This window comes from Chiroxiphia lanceolata, chromosome 1 (assembly GCF_009829145.1).
Source record: "Chiroxiphia lanceolata isolate bChiLan1 chromosome 1, bChiLan1.pri, whole genome shotgun sequence".
NCBI classification, from domain to species: domain Eukaryota; kingdom Metazoa; phylum Chordata; class Aves; order Passeriformes; family Pipridae; genus Chiroxiphia; species Chiroxiphia lanceolata.
Genome location: NC_045637.1, coordinates 84,377,774 through 84,399,345, shown reverse-complemented (window position 1 = coordinate 84,399,345; position 21,572 = coordinate 84,377,774). Strand labels below are relative to the sequence as shown.

General features: G+C 41.2%; 1 protein-coding gene across 14 annotated transcripts in view; it reads left to right on the top strand.

Moving 5' to 3' along the window:
- RNF152 (ring finger protein 152) overlaps positions 1-21,572 on the top strand; it is a 43,729-nt gene that overhangs the window by 15,617 nt on the left and 6,540 nt on the right. For 2 of the 14 annotated variants that reach the window (XM_032694650.1, XM_032694658.1), the window contains exon 1: positions 16,537-16,778. The exons of 6 other annotated variants lie outside the window; for them this stretch is intronic. The gene's annotated coding sequence lies outside the window, so the exon portion shown is untranslated. 6 more of the 14 variants (XM_032694707.1, XM_032694675.1, XM_032694683.1 and 3 more) reach the window with 5 other exon arrangements.

The window sequence follows — 21,572 nt, the reverse complement described above, 5'->3', positions numbered from 1 at the left end:
GTTCCCTCTTTCACTGTGCCTTGGCTGCAACTAAAAGGCCCGCTTACAGATCTTACACTGGTAGAGGAAGGTAAACGTAGCATCCATCTGCCCTTGCTTCTTAAGAAAGGGTACTTAGCATCTGGGAGGCACAAATACCATATTGCAACCCTTGCTCTCCCCAGGAAACCTGAAGCAAATCAGAAAAAGCTAGAGAAGTGGGGTCCTGTAATCCACACAGTGTCTGCCTCCTAGGTCTTAGCGCAGTGGCTTTTTGAAAGCAATGAAAATAGATGGCCATATGCCCAGTGCAAGAACTTATTCACTCCACTGTATTTATTTTTATAGTGAAATTGCATTTTCATATCTCCGTGAGAGAGACTGTAGCGGGATACAAATGCAGTGAAGCATTTCTTTCTGTGGACATAGCGACTTGGGCACAGATGTGATGAAACTTGCTGCTCTCTTCATGAAAACACATTGAGCTGGGAATACTGCCGTTTTGCATCCTCTCTGAGGAAATTTGGCAATGCAGTTGTGGTGGATGGAGATTGTATTTCTTTACGCTCCAGATCGACATTGCTGTACAAGAAAAGATGGTTGAACAGGCATAGCTTCAGTGAAGTGTGTCCATGATTTCAGTGAAACGTGGGATTCAGAACCACCTAGAAAATAAGAGTATTATTCAATGGAAATTTAATTTTACTTTTTAGTGACTCAGGAATGCTAACACTAAAGATTTGAGTCATGTTTCTTAAAGATGTTTTAACATGACTTTCAAAGTTATAGGTACATTTCACTGCATTGAAATTAATATGCATGTAAAAGCCTGAGAGTACAAAGTCTGTGCTTGTGAATTGGGCAGTTAGTGGCTTGGCCCCACCTGCATTTTGTGTTTGCATGCAAAATAATTTGTATTAGCAGTAGAGCATTCCGTGTGCATATAAAGTGTGTTACAACTGCACAGTTGTAGTAGTCTGCACATAGCCAAAGTAGGTCCGAGAAATCTAGGAGGCCATGTAGGTAAGCCTGGCTACTTGCTAGAGCTCACTAGGTTGTGTCTTGTCTTAAAAACAGAAGAGGGAAAAACAAGACAGAGGTGAGATAGTGGGAGTTACGTGGTGGTTGTTGTAGTTAGGATCCAGTCTGCTTCAAGTAATGCAGCGTGCTGTTGATGTTAGAGAATTACACAGGGCTCTGTTTCAACTGATCTCCAAAACGACTCAGTGTAAGAACTGAGGTCATGTGGATTATTTTTAAAAGACCTGTTGGACTAATTAGGCTATGTTATGTGGCATAATGTTAGTTAAGCATGCCCAGAGTTACTGATAAGAATTCAGCCTTTAATCTTCTGCTGGAAGCAACTTCCCTTCAAGATTCAGAGATGTACAGCAGTTGTAACATATAAAACCCAAAGCTTTATAGAAATTAAGGGGGAAGGAAAGAAGCTGTGTAAAGTAGAAGGGGAATTAATTATATGACAAGGGACACACTGAACAAGCAGATGGCTCAGTGTCGCAGGGAACAGATAGGTTGCATGAGTGTTTAGTGACTACTTTGACTGAGTCTGTTCATGTGCTTATAATATATATATATCTGTCTCTAAAAATTTGTGGCTGCTGTGATTATGTATAATGGCTTACTATGTAGTTGTTTGAACAAGGCAACAGAGAAAGTAAGACTTCAGACTCTTGCTTCTTTTGTTGGTTACAAACATTGAGTTCCTCTTTCACCACCTCCAGACTCCAAATGTTGCTTGTATGTTATCTGTATTCTCCCTTGCTTCCTGCTTGCTCTCTGTCCCTACCCACCTCTGGCCCCTGCCCTGGCCTCCAGCTCCTGTAGGGAGTCCAGTATCTTTTTTCCTGTTCCTTTCTCCATCCTCTTCATACCCTCTGTTAATCTTCAGTAACACGGATGTAAATCAGGCAGATTTTTAGTTCCCCATTAACTTTTGTAGCATATGTATTTTTGAATTTTTTTTTAAATTTAAGAAAGGTGTTTGTCCAGTGTTTGTTTCCAGATAGTATAAATGATGGGTGAAGATGTTGGAAAAAGAATATTTCTACAAAGAAACTCTTAGCATAAACCTTGCCAAATTTTATGTGGCTGAAAAAAGTTGTCTCTTGACCCATAATTCCAGAGAGGTAATTTTATTGAGGTTTAGACTCAGGTTTTATATTGTAGGAAGTCTGTGTCCACTAAGGAAAGCCATCATCTCTTACATACTGTTGACTGTCCAGAGGCAAATTTCAAGTCTGGAAGTGTGTGTCCATGTACTAGTGGGAGGGCTCTGTCAAAATTGGGTCTTTGTACTGCCAGACGAGGGGGCAGTGTGATCAGATGAGCCAGGGCATACAGTGGAATGATTCCAGCGGTTTTTGACAATTGCAGGAAGACAGAGGACTACCTGACTTCACAAAGCCTGCTGGGCAAACATGTTGAGCCAGCAAAAGGGTTTGAAGAAATGCTGTGTTTTGTGCCTGTGGTATGTATGGATGGGTGTTGGATGCTTAAAGACCATCTTTGCTTTTGTGTGACATGTCGACCCTGTGCTAGCATAGGTTACAGGATGGCACTGGATATCCCAGCACAATGTTCAGTGTGGTGTTCTTCCTCTAGTTCAAGATTGACTTGTTTTTTTGATTGGATTTTGATCCAGAAGAAATAACCCCTGCTATCAGTGAACCATGAGGGGGTACAATACAACATGTCCCAAGAACGTGGTATCCCAGATTAGCAGTGGTGGCAAGTGTTGGGTCCAGAGCAGTTCTTTCCTTTTCAGCAGTGCCTGGTGTTGGCACAGTGTAGGCTAAACTTATGCTGCCTGAATACCATCTTAACTAACTTCTTGTTCTTTGGTACTATTCAGTCTTCCCAGCACAGACAAACATCACTGCATTTATCCTCTTCAAGGGCTGTTTTTACTTGCTGCTTTTTTTCTTTCTTCACCCTTCCCCCCCACCCAGTGACACCTTCAGTAATGTTTCATTGCCATGCAAAAGGAGGAAAGCACATTGTCAGCAGCCTACTTCAGACAGAGAAATTTATATCTGTGAGAAGCATATGTACAGAACAGCAATTACTCAGATCATCAATATTTATATAGCAGATAATAGTTGTCATGGACAAGATGAATATTGTCGCAAGAGCTATAGCTGAGGGGGGGGGATGCAAAATATAATTGTTAGATTTCTTTAAATGGGATAATTATTTAACTTTCAAGTGATTGGTGATTACAGCTTAGAGTCTGAATTAAATATCCAGTGGGAGTCCATCAGCTTGTAGTAAATAAAGGAAATGCCCATTCCTGTCTACCCTCATGTCACATGGTGAAAGCTGCTTGGGATGTTGTCCTTTAGATATGGCTTTAGCTGAAGGCAATGATGGGGCCCTCCGAGGAATCATATAAAATAACAAAAAAGTAATCAAGCAGCTTGTTTGGAAAATTAATTTTTGTTGTGTCTGCCATGGACAGACACTTGTGGTTGAGATGGAGACATGGTTGCATATTCCTTGATTTTAAAAGCATACTCCGGTGTTCGGAGAAACATGGCCATCCTTAAGGGCAGATTTTTTACCACAGCTTTCCAGCATCCTGCCTGCCAGCTGGCATCCCAAATCAGGAGACACACGAACTGGCTTCAAGGGAGATTCAAGAGGAGGACTTCTAAGCCGGCAGCCCTCTTTCTGTTCCAGGAAAACCTCCTGAACTGCTCCTTTATATTCCTTTCTGGGGTTAGGTACCTTCTGCTGAGCTGTAAGAAGTGATGGAGCTAGTGTTGCTCTCTCTTGAGTTAGATCTGATACTCAGCCCAAAGGAAGCTAAGACTGAACTTCCACCTTTGTCTAGCAGCATTTGATCTTGGATCTTTTTATCTTCATAGTAAAAACCATTAGACTCACTGGATTTTAGCCTTTTTCCAAATGAATTTTTGATATAAAATAATTAAACATTCATTGGAGCAGAGACAGGAACCTGCCTTCCCCTCACACTCGCTTTTCCTTTCTGACCTGGATATTGAATTATGCACTTCAAAGTGGAATGGGGTTGGGAGGAGGCATTAGTGGAGCTCTGCTGAACTACTGAAATTCCTGGTACTTAAAACTTTCATCTGGAGAAGGGAAAAGAATATTATAATTTAGTCAGGTTCACCCTTAGTGAAAGAAAGTTTTCTTCTGCCATGAGCATACCCAGGTTCATGTGTGGGTTCACCAAGTCTGCCACTTGCATGTGGCTTGGGGAGGCCCTGACCCTGTTGCACGCAGATTAATTTGGACAGAAGGCTTGTTTGAAGCTAAATTTAGGCCAGTTTAGATCTTGCTATTGCCAGTAAAACTGAGATGTCCATTAACAGCAGTATTAATAGTTCAGATGCTTGTTCCAGTGCATAACTGTTAATAGAGGTGCTTTCTAAATTGCAGACCCAGTATTGCAACTATGTGTGTTTAAACTTCTTCTTAGGTAGTACCCCCTAGTTTTTTTACTGATAGTAGTATAATCTTTGCTCAGAATTTAATCTTGTGATCAACAGATCAATAGGTTTACTTTCTTAGTTATCTTCTCCAGATCTCTTTGAGGCAGCTGCTGTTGAGACTCTGTTGGAGAACTACCTGCAAAAGTGTTAATTTAAGCATTATCTTCTGGACTGAGGTTCTACCTTGAGGGAAAGTAAGCACTAGCCAGCTCTTGGAGAGATTGCTGCAATTCTCAAGCCAGCCCTGTGATGGACACATGCTTACACATTCATTGCTTCTCTGGGTGTATTGCAGCTCAGAATAGCTCTTTTTTCTTTTTTTTGGTGTAAGGAAAAGAAAACAAAGGACCATTGAAGAAAGAAGGTTATCAGCACTAGATTGATATTCTAGATTATTGAATTGTGTTGAAATAATGAGTTTGTTCATCAGGCGAGGGTGTTTGTATCTAATTCTCTGAATATTTTTTTTCATTACAGCAACTTCGCAGGGATCTGGAGATGATGAAAAGGATTGCTTTCCCCTCATGTTTGATGGGGTACTGGTTGTGTTTTGGCTGTCTTGTCCCATTGTTAAGCCCTGACATATTTACATTCTAATTTCAGGACGAGGTGTTAGCAGCATGAGGAAATGAGGTGTTTGCAGCATCCAGAAGCCGTGAGCCCCTCTAATTCCATTTCAATGCAGTGTCAAGCACTGAGGTACTGCCATGAAGACTATACATCAAGGTCTTTTTTTCATGCTGGTGCAAACTAGCTAAAGCCTTGAGGGGTTTTGATGAATAAGGGTTTAAAGATCCAATCCTGTGTAGTGGATTTCTTTTAAACTGAAAATGGGAAGAATTGCGTGGCAAAGGATGGAGTCAGGGATATATTGCTACAGGGCCTCAGGAATGTTCTTGGAGCAGAAAAATCCCTCCTCCTTAGCTTCTGAGTGGTAAATGGGTGAAGCTGTTTATCTCTTCAGTTGGCTTTACAGCTGGTTTGAAGATTTGCCCTACATTCCTTCTGGAAAAGTTTTTCTGCATCCTAATTTTGTTAAAGTTCATTGGTTTATTTTATGGAGGGAATAAAACCCCCAAACAAATCTCCTTTCACTGAAAAATAGAATTGAAGGGTTAGGTTTTGGAATGCTAGCAACATCTCCCATGGGAACTGTAATTAGCATACTTTATTTTCTCATTTGTCCCTTGGGGCTTGGTTTTATGCCTGACTTCCATTTCCTCTTTTCGATGTTTAGTTACCACTGTGGTTATGGGAGATGCAGACTAGTTGGGAAGCCCAATTCCTGTTGGAGGTTGAGAACACGAGTCATCATGTATGAAAGTACCTCAAGCTGTCATAAGCAGCATTTCACAGTTTTGAAAATGGGTTGCCATATTTCCAATATTTAGTAGAAAGGCAACACTTCCCTTAGTATAGGTGACATAGCTGTTAAATTTCATGTAATTCATAAGGTGTTCATTTGAAACACTAAATTTTCACAAAAACTTACTTTTCTCTATTTTAAATCAGCTTCTTGGCTTAATTTGTGAGCACAAAGTACCATTTTTAGGGACTTGTCCCGCAGTAATAAAGTGTGATTCTAGGATACTGGAGTTTGTTGTAAGTTCAAAGTATAGCAAGTAGGAGATGTGATTTGATTTGTCTGAGGAGACCTCTCATTTGGCATAAATATTTCTGAAGTGTGAAATGGAGATATACTGGAAACAGGAATAAAATACTCTTCAGACTTCAGATTTTACTTTCTGAAGTAGATTCCCTTCTTAAAATAGAAATCAACAGAAATGGTGCAATTCTGTTAATTGATCAGACTGATAATATAGTCAGTCTGTGCAGTAGGAAATATGTCAGTGTATTAAGTTTAAGGATGCCTAGAAGACAGAAGCTGGTCAGCAATAGCAAATTAGTGAGAACTCAGTGAAGTTGTTTTACTTCTAAATTTACTTTTAATAAACAGTGAGCTATTTTTACAAGCACTGTTTACAACTGCTACTGTTATGGTTGGCTAATTAGCAACATCCTTTGGAAAAAAACCCCCTGACCCTCTTGAAAATCTTCAAACATACAGAAACGGTTTTTTTAATTCTCTCAATTTCACTGTGTCTTCTACCTTTCATCTTGTGATCTCTTGCAAGCTGCCACTCTCCCTGTTTGTGCAACTTCTACAGAAAACACAAGTAATAGCAGTTGAAAGGGAATTTTAAAATAGATTATGAAATCTAGGGCATGTCAGGATAAGTTTGAGGTGGTCTTAAAAATCCAGTGGTTGTCTTTTTTGAAAGCTTTTGCTGAATGTTTGAGATTTAGCCTTCCTCCTCTTTATCTAAAGGTCAGGAAGACTGAGGCTTTCCTCTCAGACAGTGCATGCCACATATGTTAGCATTTGGGAATTGCCCAGGACTGCTTGAGGAACAACCTGTTTTCCATTGGAAGGATTCCTGGGCAAGTCTGGCCCAGATCTGCTCTTGAGAACAGTTACTGAGTCATACGGAGGGATAAGTGGCAGAAGGAAATACTGGCAGAACTGGACCCAAGCTGGTTTTCACAGCTGTCCTGATTTACAGTCTATGTCTCTTGTGATGCAGCCACATCCCGGATGCAAGGTGGTGTGAGCTCCAGGGCTACTCATGGTTTCACCTTGGTAATGAGGAGGTATTTGAAGAAAAGGTAGAATTGTGTGTCACATTTGCTTTCTTCCTGAATTCCTTCTGATTGGAGTCAGTGTGACCCAAAAATAAGTGGCCGTGTTTGGTGAGGGGCAGGGGAAACATGACTCCACAAGTACAGGAACTTTATGGTTGTAGCTCTTGGAGGAGCTACAGCAAAAAACCCTTCATATTTTGAGGAACCTGACTAATTTTTTCCAGTGTTACAGGGTTACTGTAACTCCTGTGCTACTCCTTCCTCTGCTGGCTGAAACTCCTTTGTGTGGTCCATAGGAGAAACTCTTGTCTTCTATGTTAATGGGTGGTTATGAAATGAGAACAAAAAAATTAAAGATCATGCACTAGCAATTTAACAAAGTGATAAGAATTTACAACTTCGTCTTTTAATAAGAGTATTATATTGTTGCTTTTTCAAATGAAGAGGGACACAGAGGTAGCTGTAACCTGTACACATACATTTTTGAATGAGGATATAATGCTGAGTTGGAATTTTTCAGTTCACTCCTTTACAGGTCTCATTTTCTAGCACTCATGCTCATTTCTTTTGTGTCATTTTAAACAATACACAGTAGCATTTTTCCATCAGCAAAGACCTGTGCATTTCAGTGACCTTTACTGCTTTCTTTAGAGGGGTTATGCAATCAACATAAGGGAATGAAAATATTTAGGTTTTTGTTTTTTTTTTTCTTAAAAGTGGTCTGATGCCTGTATTCTTATGGTTGTACAGCTGACATTTAGGCACCTGTGTTTTGCACCTGCACTCTATTTTTGAGGAGCCTGAAAGTCTGCTTGCAAAATCTGAGCTCATTTGCGAAAATCAAGCTAAAAAAAGAATATAGGTGGATAGAATTATGGTCTTTAAAGCAAGAAGCTCGTGTTCTAATGTTTCCTCTTTGGTCCTCCACCTCCATTAAATATATGATATTTTCTTTTAAATTTAAATTCAGAACTTACAAAGGGATTGACCCTTTTTGTGCCTATTGATTAGTTAGTACCAGAGAATTTTGTGTGCCTTTCTGAAATTACTTGCAGTGCACTTGCCTACATTTTGCTGCCCTGGAACCTTAAAGCTCCCAAGAGTCCACAATAAGTCTAGTCTCCTCTCTAGAGAGAGGTTGCTCATTAGAGATGGCAGTTTATTGTACCTAACAGCAAGGAGAGTCCAAAAGCTTCATCACCCCTTAGGAAGTTCTTGGGAAGTTCTGCTTCCCAGTCAGGTGGGTGGGATATCGAGGAGAACATCCATGCATCTGTTCAGGGACATCTATGGAAACAGGAAATCCAAATAAGTTCTTACAGCAACAAGTGTGTAACTTGCTAACTTGGAAATACTTCTGATGCCTCATGGTAATCACCAGACAGTTACAAGCTTCATTGCTGCTCAGTGTTAAGATTGGTGTGGGTTACAGTTATGCTTCATGACTTGTTTTTCCACGGGTGAATATTTTATGAACCAAATCCACATTGGGATAGCAGCTAGGAAGGCAGACTAAGCAAGAACAATTGCCCCATTCTTTCCATGTCATCAGCCCATCTTTGTGTATTAAAAAAATACTTGCTCTAAAACCATGTTTTGAACAAACTTTTGTGCAGCATATATAGTACATAAACCTGGAGCTGAATTGTGCCTCTTCCAGTGGGTGATGTTAGTGAACCATTAAGACAAAAGGTGTTTATTACTTGTGAGGAAATGGGTTTGGAATTCTAGATATAGAGGAATTTCCTAAACACAGTGGATATCGTGGCACTGATTGTGGGTCCTGTTCTGCAAGAAGGGCACATTACTTTGGTTTTATTTGTTTCTCGTATCCACAGATATGACCTTAAACTTTTGCAGTTTTGTGTCTATTTATATTTGGGGTCAATTTGGGGGGAGGGGAACAGGGAAATGCCAGTGATCCACTGACATATACAGGAGAGGAAAGGAAATTACTTTCTGACAGATCTTTTCTGCTATTTCCACATGAGCAGATGGATCTCATGGTACAGGTTTGCCTTTAAGGAGAGTTTAAGCAGTAAATACTTTGCTTTTTGCAAGAGGGCTGGTTACTTTCCGTATTTGTATAGCTTTTAGGTAATTCATAAAGACTTCTGATAAAAATGCAGGCTTTTTTTTCCACCCAGTTGTATGACCTTCATTGTTTTTAAACTCTGAATTTTTCCAAGGGAGAATAATGTGAGAGTTGCATCTTTGTCAACTGAACCAATTAATTAACTCTCTAGATGTTGACTGCTATGCTTGGTGGCTAGAGTTGGACAAAACAACTGACTTGCACAGTTTTTCTTTAAAATTTCTTTTTCTAAGAGAATGGCACAATCTTTTCTAGGTTTAAGGATACCTCCTCCTATCTCCCCTAACTTGCACAGTGTTTTAAACAGTTTTAGACTGAAGGATTAGGGGGTTTCCAGCAAGAGCAAAACAAGTAATTGCTCTTACATTTAGATGAGAGATGCAAAGACCAGATGGGCCACAGCTTTTAGGTGGATTTATTTCTTCTGGCTGATGAGACTTCTAGGCAGAGGCTTTACTGACAGTCAGTGTTTGGAAGAAGTGCCAGTTTGATAGACTTTTTGATATGAGAGGAGCGCAAGTGTTGGAGCAAGGCAAAAGGCTCAAAGGAGGTTGGAAATCTTCACTGTACCTCAAGGAACCATCTGTAGTGACACTTCCTAACCATGCAGGTGAGCATGGTAGCTGTTATGTATCTGTAAGGCACAGCTAAAAATAAACAGAAGGGAAACTGGTTTCCTAATTGTTGGGGGGTGTTTTTTGTTGGTTGTGCTGTCTTAAAGCAATAAAAGCCAGCATAATTTCAGCTATATACCATGTTTGGAGGAGTGCAGGAGAGTGGTGGGAGGCTAAGTAAGACACTGCCACCTCTCTGTGCACGAGGTGGGAAAGCAACTCTACCTGCCCAGTGAGAGCTCTCCCCTCAGTCAGGGAGCGAGTCATGATCTCAGTGCTTCGGGTGTGCTGGTACCCTTTCTTGCTTCTGGAAGTGACCGTACAAGGTGCACCTCAATTTGCTGATATATCCCATCCAGCACCAAGGTAGAAGCTAGGACTGGCAGCATTTATCCCTGCTGTTTGGGAGAGGAGGGGGTGGAGACAAGCATCCTAAACCAAAACAAACCTTCTGGAGGGTGCTAAAGCAGTAGTGGGACAGCCAAGCAGAACTGGGTTTCTTGATGTTGCGAGCCCTGGTGCTTAATGGTTTATATTCTGGAGTGCCACCTGCTGGCACTTGCTCTTTTCGTTCTCTTTTTTCTAGAGGCAGCTGCTCCAGAAGATGAGAGCTCTGAGCAAAGAATGTGAATGTTAGTAATAAGAATAAGAGTACTAATTATTTGTATTGATCTTTACATTTTTTTTTTTTAATTGTCATGGCACTTAAGGATCTTGTTTATTGGCAAAGACCACACTGGCTGGTGTTCTGCACACTCGGCATGAAAGTAACTGGCAGAGGCTTCACTGCTTAAAAAATAGAGAGCACAGTGTGAAGGAGTGGTTTAAAAAATAGAAAATGATTTTTCCAATCCATGCTGTTATTTTCAAAATATGAAGCAATTTTTTCTTTATGTCTCGCTTTAGTAGTATGTTTTGATCATTTCTGTGGTTGGCAGAAAAAACCCCAAAGCAGCAATCATTACAGTGAAAGACACCTGACAGTGAAGGCACTTAAGTAAAAGTTAGGAAAACACTGACTCAACTCTAAAAAGTAGCATTTACATCAGTAAACTAAATAATTCTGAAAACCTTTTGGCGGGAAAGCAAGGGATGTTGTACTTTGTGGCACAATGTAAATCTGGATCTGGAGCTGAACATTTTTTTCATCCTAGTCAAGAACTTGTTTTGGCAGTAGAAAAGAGGCAATTTTTGCTTCTGTTTTGTAACACTGATTTTTCTGTCTGTGTGTCAAATCCTCAGTGGCCATAATTCAGTATGGTTCCTTTGGCATTGGTTTAGTTGTGTACATTGAAGTTTCCCATGTTCAGCGTGCCACTGTAAAATTGTACACAGTTATTATACTATAACAGAAGGAATTCAACTGAGTGGAATGTGGTCCAGTCCTGCATAGATGCATAAAGCTGTGTGTATGTACACGATGTCTTCTTAGATAATGTCTTCCAGTGCAACACCTTCTAGAATGACAATGCAGACTTTTAGCATTTTCCCCTTTCTTTGAGCAGTCCCTAAGGCGCCTCTTTGGTTCTTAACTGCTATTCTGTGTGATGTTGCATGGAACAGAATCACAGAATTGGTTAGGTTGGAAGAGGCCTTTAAGATCATCAAGTCCAACCATTAACTCAGGACTGCCATGTTCACTGCTAAACCATGTTCCCGGTTGCCAGATTGACACATCTTTTAAATACCTCCAGTGACTCCACCACTTCCCTGGGCAGCTTGTTCCAGTGCTTGACAACCCTTTTTGTGAACAAATTTTTTCTAACATCTGATGTAAACCTTCTCTGGTGCAACTTGAGGCCGTTTCCTCTCATCCTGTCAGTTGTTACTTGGGAGAAGAGACTGACCCCCACCTCTCTACAGCCTCCTTTCAGGTAGTTGTAGAGAGTGATACAGTCTCCCTTGAGCCTCCTTTTCCCCAGGCTAAACAATCCCAGGTCCCCCAGCCACTCTTCATCAGAGTTTTGCTCCAGACTCTTCACTAGCCCTGTTGCCCTTCTCTGGACATGCTCCAGCACATCAATGTCCTTCTTGTAATGAGGAACCCAGAACTGAACACAGATTTCAAGGTGGAAGTAAGTGGTGAGGCTTGTGTGATGTAAGTCTTGAAAAGTAACTAATGATTTTGGGATGTGCTCTAGGGAACACTGGGATGAGCGTGACTTTTTTTCTTTTAAGAATCCCTTAAGCCCTTTCAGTGTAAGATCCTTTAGATCCTTAGCAAAAAACACTTGTAAAAACCAGCAGTCCTATTGACCATGTAGTCCTCTTCAGCTTTTGGTCACATCATGAAATGTAAGTTGTCTGTTGAAAACTGTCCCATGTTGTGTATTTTTTTTTTTAAGCCAACAACCAAAAAAAGCTGAGTAACAATCTTTGAAAATGTGCTTCTATGAAACTACAGCTGATAGTCAGAGTGTATTTATCTCATTTGCTTTTGTTAGACTAAGTGTATTGCTAGACTTAAGCATTCCACATTCAGCAGTAGAGCAATGTAAGAGATGCTTCTGGCTCACTCAGTGGCTGATTACCTCAGAAGAAAAATTATTCCAGAGTTAGTCAAAAAGCTTTGTTTGCCCTTTACATTACCTTTTTATAAATTTATTCTTCTGAAAGAAAACAGTCAAATTGAAATGAAAGTTGAAATGAGCTGACATTTTAATGGAAATTTCCACTTTTGCCTAAGGAGAAAGTATTTGCTTAATTTGATCTGAAACTGCCAATGAATTAATTTGTTCACCTCAAAACTTCATTTTTTTAGTTAGCTCTAACTCTCATGCAGAAATCATGAGACTGGCTTACAAATCACAGCCTGATTAGGGGTCCTACCTAACTGAAATTTGGGGCTTCTGGAGTTCATATTTTCAGGCTTTTCTTCAGAAAAACGATGCTAACAGCCTTCTTTTTACTGAGTATTGAATTGATTATCCATAATCCTGTGAGCCTAGAACTCACTGTGGCCATAGACTATTGGGATTGTGATGAGGGTTTCAGCATTAGCAATATTATGCTAGTTACCTTGACTAAGTTTGTTCTGCTGCTGCATTGAAAGGACTGCAGAACTAGGCACAAAATTAAGAGGTAAAGCAGTTTGCTTCATTTTGATTGTTTTGCTCTAATGTAGCATAACACAGTCCTTTCCGAGCATTTGCACTCCTTCATACAGCAGAAATGCTGTAAGCTATTAGTTAAGTGCTGCCAAATGGATGGTATTTTCACACAAGGATGTTTCAAAAGCCACCAGACTTTGACTGGCAGAAGTATGATGGGTGACGGCTGGCACAAATTTTGAAGCTCAATGTAAAGAATGAAATTCAGCTTTGCAAAGCTTGGCGGGTCTGATAAACTTCTTGCAGCTACAGAAGGTGAGTGGCTCTTGGAACTGAATACCATCTCTGTGAAGAAGAGCAACAGTAGATTTCATGTAATGGGGGCAAGAACAGTTTATCTTCCTCTGCCTGAGCGTTTGAGCAGCCAATTGCTGGTCTCCATTGCATCATGGCTACTGTAGCAGAGAGGCTAGCAGCTCTGCAGCTTTGACCCAATGTCCCAGAGCTGTAATTTATCTCAGCCCACCAAGAGAGGGTTGTGGTAGTGCTAACCTGAGTTATGATCATTGCCCTTGAGAACACTGCTTTGCTTAGCTGCGAGACTTACCTCTGTCTGCAAACTGTGCTGCTTCATATGAGAGAGAAACCGGTGCAAATCCCCTCACTCTGTTCTAGGCTTTGTTCTAGAATTCTATCCAGGGGAGTCTTCCTGTTTCTGTCATGGGCGTGCCCGTGGGCATGGAGAAACCGGAGAGCCTGTCCTGGTATAAATTTGTTGATTCACCACTAATCTGAAGTTCTACTTGGTAGTACTGGGGCTTTGAGTGACAACGTGGAGCTGGTTGGGATGGCTGGTGTGAAACCAGTTTGTTTAGTTGCAGCTCTTCTGGGAAGGTTGGGTTGTGTTTCCTCAGGTCACATGTTTCATGGAAACCCAGGGTGGTGTAGGGGAAGCAAAGGTGTCAGCACTTGGAGATTACCTTGATCTGCCTGAAGCTGCTGGCGCCGGGTTCTGTATTGGTTGTGATGATGGATTGTGTGCTAAATATGTGAATGTGCAACTGACCTCAAGAGCCTGTGTCATCCCATTAACTTCAGTGGCTAATGTCAGGTCATGCGCTTCATAACTTGTCTGAACTGGAGCTTGTGGAGTGCTTAGAGTCACGGGTAGAAACATGTGGTTTGGAAAAGTATTGGAAGAAATTATTTATCTAGTATAGCCTGCTAAATCTCTTTGGAGGATTTTACTGGTGTAAAGACAGAGAGATAAATCATGAAATAGGAAATCATCAATATGTATGCAGTTCAGGCTTGATCTAACTCTGCTTGTGATCCATATTTGCCATGAGAATTGGACTGTTCCCAAAATTCAGGAAGTGAGGATGGTATTAATATTACTAGCTGACAGAATGTTACAGGGTGAATGATTAGTTTCCAATAAGAAGGGAGCTTTTGGATCAGTTCCAGTTCCTTTTGGTGTAGTCTGCAAACCAAAATGACCAGAGCTGTGACCTGGAGTAGCTGTAGTGCTTATCAGATGAAGATCATGATTTGTCTGCATTACGAAATGGCATAGCTATTGACCTTGAGGAGGCATATTAGTTGGCTATCTTCCACTCTCTTGTGAAGATAAACTCTTGGAAGTGGTGGTTCTGCATTAGCACAGCTGTTACACATTCTCTGTTGATAAACAGAGGGCTTTACTCCTTTGTACTGCCCACTTTGCAATTTTCAGGACAAAGGTAAAAAGATGAAAAAAGCTCCCCCTGCCCTTATAATCTCCTTCAGACTTTATTCTACTTATTATAATCTATGAAAGAAGAGAATTTCCTTACTTATCGTTGTGTGGCTTCTAATAAAATATTTTCTGGTTTCTTAATCCCATCTATCTCAGTGTAAAAGGATGTAAAACTTTGATTCTCATAGGTCTGTTGTGCTATTTTTCCCATTTTTTCTGAAGGAAAAAAAGAAACAACCCCTTCCCACACCCAAAGAAAACAAACCCCAGACCATCCTAGCCCTTGAGAGCAGCCGTGTGAAGGTAGCTGTTCAGTGATGTGGGTTGCACAGTCACGTCCTCAGGAAGCTGCGCTGGGTGAGCGCAGAGAGCACAAAACAGGTAAAGGAGGTGGGGGGTGTATGAAGTGGGAGCACACAGCAGTCGCAACAATTAAAACTCTCATTTGAAGGACTTTTGTTTCCTGAGGTAAGTGTGAAATTGAGTTTTCATTTTTTGCATTGTATAGGCAGTATCTGAATATGAGTAGGAATTCCTTTTCTTGCTGTTTGGGCCCATAGGCAGGTAGGTTTTGTCCTAGTTTTATCTAAACCCACTGAATGACCTCAGAGAGCAGTAGCACTCTCTCCTCTAATTATAGACGAGTGTCTTAAAAGACTAATTCAAGCTGTTCCACACTCAATCACCCACTGACCTGTATCAGTGAGAAAAGTCTGCATTTGAGTTTTATTTAAAATTAATTTTTTTTGGCTGGTGTATTTTGTAAGTCTAATACCATGTCCTCAGGGGAGGGAGGGAAGAATCTTTTAATTAAGTTTCTGTTTAGGTATCAGGCAAATTCTATCAGTGGCACATGAAGCATAAAGCTCTAATGGGAGAGCAAAATTTGTAATTTAAGTGATCAGGTGCTTCATACCTCTCTCAGCAGTTTGAGTGTCACAGAATTTTGTCATGTTGCCGTAAATGAAAATCCCTTAGAAAGAAGATGTTATGTTGCATTGATAAGCCATTACTGAGCACGAGTTTAGCATGTATAGCTCCTCCAGTAATTGTGGGATTTTGGCCTCAATGACTTAAACTGTGACCTTACTTTAAGTTAGGGAAGCAGCTTCTAAATCTGTCTTTGCCAACTACATAACCACTTGTCCCTTATGTTCTGGTCATAAATAACTACTGGTGCTTTTATTTGGTGGGTGAGAGATAGAATTCTTTTCATGCCAAACCTTCCACCCCCATTCCTTTTGATGTCCATTTGAATGGCAAATGGATCTCTTACTTGGTAGTGGGAAAAGCTGGCTTTTAATTCCTCTCACCATGGGGTTTAGGAATGAGTCAGGCATAATTAAGAGCAACAAACAAAACTGCTAATGGCCCTGCAAGTCTTGTGCTCAGAGTGGGCTATAGCATCCTCCCTTAGGATACTTTGAATGCTGGAGATTTTATTTATTTGCAAATTGTGAGGAACCTTTTAATATCCTGTGCTGGGCAGTTTTCAGATTTGGGATGTCTTAGGACTACATTTATCCTATCCCCCTCATGCAGGAAGAGATATGCTAGAACTTAAGAGACAGCAGGAGTGGTAAGGAGTACCTTCACAATTCTTCTAGCAGGACTGAGCTGCAGCTGGGGGTCCCACCTGCTCTGCCGGGCTAGAGGGAGCCTGGGAGATTTAGGAAACCATAGTTCTGGGGCAGCTTGGCAAGTGATGTTGTCAAAAACGTGCAGACATGTCAGAGTTTGGCTGGTGAGGAGCAGGTCATGCTCCCACCTGCTCCAGGATGACCGGCACGGAGAGCTGCTGACAGGCTGAGTGGGCTGGAAAGCTGTTTGCTTTCTGTCTCTGTGTGTCTGAAATAGGCATATTTCTTAGAATATTTTAATTTTAAATAGTGTTTTTCACTGCTAAAGCATCTGATGTGAAACTGTCTGATGAGCATAGCTGGACTGTTTTCCCTCAGGATTAAGAAACGTTTGCTGACCTGGCGTATTGCAGGTGATTAGAAGTGTTTGCTGTTGGAACAAAGTGCAGCTTCTCCTGGTCATATTTGACCGAAATAAGGTCTTTGTAAGGCCGGGAATGTGGATGTTTGCAGATAAAACGAGAGAGCAGTGCAGCTGGTGATGTGAGATGGAACATGGAGCAGCATGTGAGTCTCTCTCTGTTATCTTTAAACATCAAAGGTTGGTGTTTTCAGCTGATCTGTTTTTGCTCTAAGACTATAAACTTCTACATCTACATTCCTGTAGGTGACCTTTTTGCCTCTGTCTCCTCTTGCTGGGGCTTCCTGATGACAATTTCTGAGGTAAATGCTGTGGAATGATACCTTGCAACTAGGCTCCTTTTTCATGATCCACCACTGATTGCTCAGCTGCCAAAGAGGCAGGACAACTGGTGTCCTGTTTGATGTGTGCCATTGGGATCATCTGGAGCAGATTCTCTCTCCATCAGCATGAATCCCCTGGTGCTGGTAGGCTCATATATTTTAGTTTCACTCAGCTTTACTTTTTGCAGCTTTATGCACCTTGAGCCTGTGTAGCTGATGCTCATCTTGGTAAGGGCTGGACTAAAGCTAAAGGAGTAGTGACACCTTGCACTAGCAAAGGCTTTGGCTAAATTAAAACACTTTTGTTCTGCAATATTTCAGTGCAATTGTGAATAATTAAATGGAAAGCACGGTGGATGTAGGCTCCCTGGCTTAGAGGAAGATTCTTAGAAAATAGGTAATTCTGAGAGAAGAATGGATTTACTTTGTTGTCTTACTGTTATTTTTATGTCCCTCAAAATGCGTATAGTCTCTCAGTTGTAATCTACATGGTGGATGATCTGTGTCCGTGGACATACTTGGCTTCTGGATCACAGGCTCTCATGTTTTTCATGATCTGTGGAAAAGCTGATATGTTCAATGACAGCCCCCCAAAAATCTCAGGCGTAACATGGGGATGCTGTCAGCTGAAGGAGATGGAGAGAAACAGATGGGTTTCTGAGCTTTATTGCAGAAAAGAAATCTGTCACCTTTACCCCGTGGCTCATAAGGTGAAAAGTGGAGCTGTGATGAAGTTGTCCAGGAACTTTGAGGCAATCTGGGTGGTGCTTGCTTGACCTTGGACCAATTGCTTCATCTCTCAGCACTTCTTTTCTTAGGTGACGAAAGAATATAATGATGATAATACTTCTCTCTTAACAAGGGTGTTGTGATGAATAAATTAATTAATCGTTGTGCTGCTCTCAGTTACTATGGTAATTAGTGCTACAGAACAACCTAAAAATAAATAGGACCGTTTCATGAAGGATATTCAGGGGAAATCAGGTAGTATGCCCTGGGCATTTGCAGCAGCTCTGGAGTGTTTTGTCCAAACATGAATTTGTGAAAAATATTCATGGATGCTGAATTATTGTAGCAAAAATGCGTCCAAATATTAAATATGTTCCTTCCTCCTCATTTGAAGTGACTCTAGCACACATTTCCTTCCTCCATATCTGTGAGGAGATGATTCTTGTAATTAGTTCCCCTATTGAGAACAGCACTCCCTCCTCACCCCATCTCCTTTACAGCCTAAGGGCACCTGAAATGAATGAATCTTTCTTCATCATAAATCATACATACTCAGTAATACTGTCAAAGAATTCTTAATGTGTTTGGGGAGTTTACGTAATGAACCTTCCTTGAGGAAGGTGAAGTATCGTCAATGCACTGCCTTGCTGGAAGTCTGTTGTAACCTTGGTATAACAAGTAGATCACACCTAAATCCATGCATAAGTCTGTGCAAAGTTTTTGAGGCTTTCTCTCAGTGATCAGTTAACTACATCAGCCTACCCCAAAGCCAGTCTTTCAAAGTATGATACAATGTTTAGTTTTCTATGAATTAGATTCACAAGGCATCATTAAAGTATATTTTTGGGGCTTTCAAGTTAATATAATTTTGGGCCTTAGTAAGTTAGAAAGTATGTGCGAAGATAGTTCTGAGTCCTTCAGTGAAGGAAGCACCCCTTCAAGGCTATGGTTTCCACTGCTTAATTGGAGCTGTCCTTACAAAGAAAAACTATCATGTCTCTGTGCAAAGATTTGCCATTAATGACTCTCTCCTCTGACTTTTTGTACAGCTTCCATCATGGATGTCCAATGTTTCCCTTTGCACTGTGTTCCAAAAATAGCGTTTTTTTCTGACCTGGCCAGTTGGGGACCAGTTTATAGTCAGGGTTTGTGCAGAGCAAACCTGTGCTTTCTTCCTCTCACTGTTGCAGCTACAGCAAACTTCATCTGTTCACTTCCTGGAGCACCTCCTTACACTCTGCTGGGAAGCTACAAATAGCAAGAGCAACAAATGCGCCTTCTGCTTCTTGAGGAGTAAGGAGCAGAATGCCTTGGCATTCTTAGCCTCCTGCTCACCCCAACAAAGAGAACTTGGGTCTCATGGCCTCCAACAAGGTACTCACAGAACAGATATCATGACTGACAAACAGCTGAAATACCTGTTTTATTCTTCAGAGATTTGTTGCTCTTGAGTCATACCATCATTTCTCAAATCTTAAAATCTCGTGGCTTGTGCAGAGGACAGCCCAAATCTGCAGGGAGGACCTTTGTGCCATGCTCTCAAGCACTGGGCTTTACTTTGACCTTCTGCGGCAGGTGTCATCAGCTTTGCAGGTTCCTCCCTGTGTCTCTGTAACTGCTTGTGAATCTCTTGCCTTGCTTGCCAGTGGCAACCTTATGGATATTGGGCAGATGCACAGCAAGGGAAAGAGAGTGTGGGGGAGGCAGAGAGGTCTCCTGATGCTTCTTTTCATGGCTTGTCTCTTCTTGCTTCCTTTGCTTCAGCTACACCTTTCTGACACATGAGTTTTGGAGCATGTGAATTTTCATATCCAGTTAGTTTTTATTTGTGTTACTAGGTAAATCTCAGCCCTGAAGAGCTTCCAGTTGCTGTCAGGTTTGTGCCAGGCAGGGTCACTACTTGCAGCTGCAGTTGCTTCTGTCTGTGTGTGTGATTTCAGTGTTGTACTACCCAGCCCCTACTTCCACATGCATGCCCTTATCCACACATGCATCATCATCATCATGGCTAAGCTTCATGAATGAAGATTTAGGAAGGCTCTGTCCATGTTTGTTACAACCACACATACACACAGTCTCTTTTGCAGAGACCTGCAGATATCCCTGACAGTATTTTCTGCTTCCCCCTCCACATCTGTTTTCCTGTCAACAGTCCCCTTTCCCACCTTGGGCGTCACTGTGTGAAGAAAGCAAATAAGGATGCAGCAGTACTTTTGGCTGGTGGTTGACGTCAGCAGTGCCCTCATGCAACCTGGCTGCCTCTCGGTCTTCATGCTTGAAGCACAGAGAAGAGTCCAGTCTGAATAAGCTCTGAGTGAGATACTCACTTGTGACAGCTCACTACCTTCAGCTGGTGTGAGGGTGCATTGAACACAAACCAGAGAGTTCAGTCCCCTGTCCAAGAGATCTGCTCCTCTTGTTATTAAAGTGGTAGAAGAGTACTGAGAGAGCTTCCATGGCTTTTCCCTTCCTAACTATTTGTGGCAAAATTTATCAAATAGATAATAATGAATGCAGTTTGATTCTGACTGTAGATGATGGCTTGACTTTCTTCTATCCTCAAACTGAGCTGAGGCAGAATGCAAAAGGATTGTAGAACTTTCAGTATGGTTGGAAATAAAGTTATATTGCACCCATGAAGCTACGTGTCCAACCTTTGAACAAAGCAGTGTCAGCAAAGGCCAAGGGGTTAGATGGCTGTGGCTACTTTTTAACTTGTCTTTAGTCATGTTCTGAAGGAATCATCCTAATCTCTCTGCTTACTGGTTGTTACTACTGACCTGGCACAGTACACTTCTGATTATTTATTATTTGAAACATTTTAGGAAAATATGAACAATTTATGTCATATAGGTGGTGAGCTCTATTTTAACCTTTTAATTTGTCACTATTCTTTTCCTTTTTCTTCTGGTTCGTTGCACTAATGCTTTAAAATGTTGACCTTCTGGAGAAATGCTTTATAGCATTGCTTAGCATTCAAAGCAGCTTAGATCTTATTGGGATGGGTTTTCTTCTTTTTCCTTAGGGCACTATTTGCCTGGAAGTGACTTGTGTTTTATTCTTCAGTTCCAAATACTTCATCTCATTCTCTCCTAGCACTAATCTTCTGCTGTAAGGATGTCACTGGGACAGGCACGAGGGATGTGGTCGGAAAAATTATCTTGGTCCCAATCATATTCACATCAATAGAAACTGTTTTACCCTTAACATTGTTAGTGGAGTGAGATGGTTGTAGATAATGGCTAAATGAGGTCAGAGAACTTCCACAGCCTGTTCACTGACATCCAAAATGTGAGGGCAGAACTTCTGTGTAGAGATACTGATTTACATCTGCAGAAGGAGTACTTCCACTTTGTCTTTGGGCAGAGTAGTCACACGACAAGGAGGAATGGTTTTAAACTGAAAGAGAGTAGGTTTAGATTAGATATTAGGAAAAAGTTCTTTACTGTGATGGTGGTGAGGCATTGGAACACGTTGCCCAGAGAAGCTGTGGATGCCCCATGCCTGGAAGTTTCCAAGGCCAGGCTAGATGGAGCTCTGACAGCCTGGTCTCATGGAAGGTGTTCCTGCCCACAGCAGGGGGTTTGGAACTAGATGATCTTTTAGATTGTTTCTAACCCAGGCCATTTATGATAAGCCTTAATTTCTGAATTTCTAGGCACTGGGGCTTTTTCTCATAATAATACCACAGTATTGTTATACCTGGATTTTTTTAAAATAGATTTGCGTATACAGCAAGTAAGAGTTGTGTCTTGTAATGTCTGAGCTCAACTTTGACTTCAGTGTGTAACTGTGAAGATTTTGTATGGATACTTCTGTCCAAAATATAAACCTCCTGGGTTCCTTGTGACTGTAAACTAGATCTGATGGTTTCAGTGTTTCCTTCCTGAGTTCCTGTAACTGATTTCTAATCTGGCCTTTG